Source organism: Pteronotus mesoamericanus, unplaced genomic scaffold (assembly GCF_021234165.1).
Source record: "Pteronotus mesoamericanus isolate MK-2021 breed Mesoamerican mustached bat unplaced genomic scaffold, CSHL_Meso_final contig_436, whole genome shotgun sequence".
NCBI classification, from domain to species: domain Eukaryota; kingdom Metazoa; phylum Chordata; class Mammalia; order Chiroptera; family Mormoopidae; genus Pteronotus; species Pteronotus mesoamericanus.
The window spans coordinates 98163-102493 of record NW_026555164.1 but is presented as its reverse complement, the minus strand read 5'-3'; positions in this window follow the sequence as shown (position 1 = coordinate 102493).

Here is a 4331-nt window from a genome sequence, read left to right as displayed (position 1 = left end):
GCAGCGGCGGCTGTTTCAGGAGACAGCCTTTCCTTCCCTCTAGTTGGGGCCGGCAGGGCCCGAGAGGATGTGCACGTGAGGAGGTCGACTTCGGGACAGCAGGGGCAGGACCGGCCCGGGCAGGCGGCGGGCGGGGGAGGTGCGCAGCTCGGCCGGGCCGTGTGGGAGGCGCCGAGCCGGCCTCCGGGTTCAGCACCAGGCCTGTGGACAGCTCTCGGGTGGGCGGCAGGGCCCTCTGTGCCGATCAGGTGGCTGTGTTGGCGGGCGGCGGGGGCTGTGCGTGTGTTCCAGCGTAAGGAGAAAGGGACTCAGTGTGGACTGTGGGCCCTCAGACCTCTGCCGGCCTTGAAGAAGGAAGCACCGGGGCCCCAGGCCGCACGCGTCAGTGGACGGCCGGAGATGTGCAGGCGAGAGTCGGCCAGGCCCTCCTCCTGCCGTGACCCGGGCCCCGACGGGGGAGGGCGGTGCGGCCTCGCCTGGTGCGCCGATCCCTGCCTCTGGGCGGGCGGAGTGTCCAGCAGGGGGGCTCAGACATGGCCACTCTGTTGGGGTCACTGCGCAGCTGTGGTTTTTAACTCGGGGTTGGAGGGAGCCGTGGCCCCTGCTCAGAGGCGTCAGGAGAACCCTCCCCAGGACGCGCGTGGCAAGTGCTCCGTGGGTGTCCTTCCCGCAGCCCCGAGGAAGGCTGGTCCCTCCGGCTGCCAGGAGGTCGAACAGCGGGGGGCCGCCAGGAGAGCGCCGGATGCGCAGTGGGGCGCCCGGGGGAGGGCAGTGCTGTCACCGCAGGGCCCCGGGCGCTGGGATGGCCGTCCAGGGCGCCGGGGGGCGGGCAAGGCTTTGGCCTCCGAGATCGGGGGCTGGGAAGCCGGGCGCCTGCTGGGGGTTCGGAGGCAGCAGGGCCTGCCCGTCTCAGAAGCCCTGGCCGCTGGGGGGCCGACCGCGGCCGCGCAGGCGCGCAGAGGAAGGGAAGCGGGGAGCCCGTGCCGTGGCGGGGGTTGAAGGATCCCATGGGAGGGGGGCCAGGAACATCCCGGGATGCTGCCCCGAAGTCCCGAGTAGAGCTCGGGACGGGGGCGGCTGCGGTGCCGTCCGCCCGTGCGAGCAGGCGCAGCCCTCGCTGGACAGCGAGAGAGCAGAGCGGGCCCGGACCGTCACCCTGCCCCAGAGAAAGGTGACACCGGGCGGGTGCTTCGGAGCCAACAGGGCGGTGACAGCCAGTTGTGGGTGTCCCCCTGCCCTCCTCACGCCAGGGCGCCCCTGCCCGGAGGTGGGTGGCCTGGGGCCTCCTGGGGGTCAGCGATGCTGCCCTCCTCTCATCTGCCCCGGGGACACTGTTACCCATCTCCTGTGGGTGTGAACGATCGCCCCAAGCCCGTTCCGTCCCGCGCGCTGTTGGAACGAATTCTGAATAAACGAAGCACTAACCTGTCTCCTCCTGCAGCGCGGGGCCGGGCGAGCACCCCCGTGGCCCGGTCCAGGCCCTCAGAGACCTTTCTGCCTGTCCCCTCGTGGCTGTCCATCCGCCCGTCCTCACGCCATGTGTGCTGAGCAGTGAACGAGGCCGCGGCCCCTCGCTCTGCAGGACACAGCGACCCGCGAGGGGAGCGAGTGGGCTTCTTTCGGTTGGAATCGGGGGCCGTGAGGGAAGCGCCGCCCCTGGCGGGGGGGCAGGCACAGGCCTGGCTGCTGAGAGGCGCACACCCGGCTCTGGGCGCCGCCTGCCCCGAGACGGCCTGGAAGGCCTCCGGGGTCCCCAGTTCAGAGGCTGCCCTCGCGCCAAGGCCCCGCCTGAGCGCGCCCTGGCCCCCTTTTCCTGGAGCCGGGACCCTCAGGGCCTCGGGCGGTGCTGCTCCAGCCAGGACACCCTGCAGGGCTCAGGGAGGCAGGTCACTGGGGAAGAGCCGAGTAGAAAGGTGTGAAAGCAGGAGAGAGGCTGGGGTGGGGGTGAGCGAGGAGCAGAGAGGGGCAGGGAGGGGCAGCGTCCAGAGCCCACCCCGGAGTCCCTGAACACGGGGGCGGACCTGGAGCTGGGGACCCCGCGGAAACGGTGGCGCTGAGTCGAGGCCCCTGAGGCCCAGCAGACCAGGGGCTGCGCCTGCACGTGTGGATCACTCTCCTGCCTCGTTCTCCATTGGAGGCAGAACTCGGGGACCCTCTCCAGGGCTCCGGGCAGGCCGGGAGCACAGGGGAGCGTGGGACGCCCCTCGAGGCAGAAACCCGGGCCGTGCCCTGAGGGGACTCCTGGCCCCGGGACAGAGGGGCAAGGGGGTCTTTTCGTGCTTAAGGCAGGGTGCCGTTCCGTTGTCTGGGCTGCAGGAAAACAGGGCCTCGATGGGTTCGTGCTTGGAACAAGTGGAGGATTTTTAACAACCGATGAGTGAAAAACTGGGACACGCCTCCATGCCTCTGCAGGGTGGGGCTGCGGGGCGGTGCCGGGGAGCAGCAACGTCCAGGGCTCGAGGGCAGCGGCGAGCCCGCCACTGAAGCGTCCGCGCTCTCCAGGGCTTGGGGCTCAATCGCAGCCTCGCTCAGGGCTCCAGGGGGCCGGGGACGCCTCTTCGGAAGAGCTTGGGACCCTGCCTTGTCGGTGCTGCCGCAGGTCCCCCGTGCACGCAAATTCACTCTCACGGTAAAGAGCTAACCCGCCTCTCGCCCCGTGGGGCGGTTCCTCCTCCTAAAATCAGAGCTGCACACCCCGAGAACTCACCGTCTGACGCGGAGCAGTTGCAAGTGGAAGGTTCCCGGCTGAGGGCTCGCAGTTTGCGGGCGGCGCCGCGGCCCACCCTGCCTCCCCCTCTGCTCCTGGCTCCTCGAGTAGTTTATCTGCAGGAACCCAAATCGCCAGGGCACGCCAGTTCCCTTGGGGAACCTGACGAGGGAGGGGCCGCAGATGGCCTTTCAGCGGCGAGCAGGCCTGCGCCCGGCAATCAGCCGCACCAGCACCTCCGTGTGCCCGGCCCGGGAGGCGGGCGCTGCGGACCCCAGGTGCAGAGGGAAGGGAGATGGGTCTGGAGGCTCGGCCTTTGACCCCGCCCTCTCTGGTGTTCAATGGGAGCCGTTAATCCACAGGGGACCTCCTTACAGAACAGAAGCTAAGGCCCTGTCTCCCGCTGTGGGTCGGCTGCTGCGGGTGCAGCTCGGACTCTGCGGCTCCGCGAGCGACCGCCGCACGGGTTACCCAAGGTTTGGATTTTCCTTTTTAACAAGTCACACGGCTTGTCATCGGTGCCGCCTGCGGGGGGTTCGCTCTGCAAACTGCACCGCACGGACCCGGGGTGTCCCCACGTCTTCCCCCGGGGCCTCGCGGTGGCCTGAGGCTGCTGGGACTGCGTGCTCCTCTTCTGGGCCACGGGGACAGGTGGCGAGCCCGGCCCTGCTGGGGTTGGGGTGCGGGCACAGGCCTCTCTGCTGAGGGGACACACAGGGGCCCCCGCCCTCCGCCCACCGCCTGCCTGGACGACACGGGCCGAGGGTCTGGGGCGATGCCCTGTGGCTCCTGGGGGCTTGCCCTCGACTCCCTGGGGGGCGGAGTGGGTCGGCGTAGGGGCTACTGGTGGGTGGGGTCCCTAGCGGGCCCTGGAGGGGGCCCCTGGGAAGCACCGCTGCCTGTGTCCCGGGAGGAGTGGCCCCTCGAGGGTGGCGGAGGGCCCGGCGGCCCATTGGCCTCCGTCCGTGCCTGGGCCTGGCTCTCGCCAACACGCCTCCTGCCACGAGAGTCGCACAGCCCTGGGCGCGTGGCTGGTCAGACCCTGACGTGGCTGGTCAGACCCTGACGTGCCAGGAGCCGGGACGCGGGCGAGGTTCCTCAGTGTTCCCGCGGGGCGGCCCCCGCTCGTGCGGTTGCGTGGGTTGTTGTTGGAGCCATGTGTCTTGGACAGATCCGGCTGAGGACGTGTGCTAGTAAAATTAGTTTTGGCTGTTTCTGTTTACACCGTTGCCGCGTTCCCAGTGGTGTGCGCGGCGGGGCCCTTGCCCACGTCGGGGAGGGTCCCTGAGCTCAGGCTACCTCTCCTGGGGCTGTTGGAAGCTGTCCCACCTCTGGACGCTTCCTGGAGGCCCATTGGTGTCCCAGCCACCTGTTCCTAACAGGGTGACCCTCACATTACCTCCCGGGGGCAGCCGGGCCCAGGGGCGCCGTGGGGTCTGCGTCGGCGGTGGGTGGGGTGGCCTCATCCTCCCCGGGTGGGCGTGGGGCAGGCGCAGGAACGGGGACCACGGCTGCCCTTCTGTGTCACAGATGTGCCCCCCGCCGCCAGGCGGGCGCGGGAGCTCGGCGGGCAGTCCCGGCAGCCCTGACTTCCTGTTAACGTGGCCGTTGTTTCTCGTTGCAG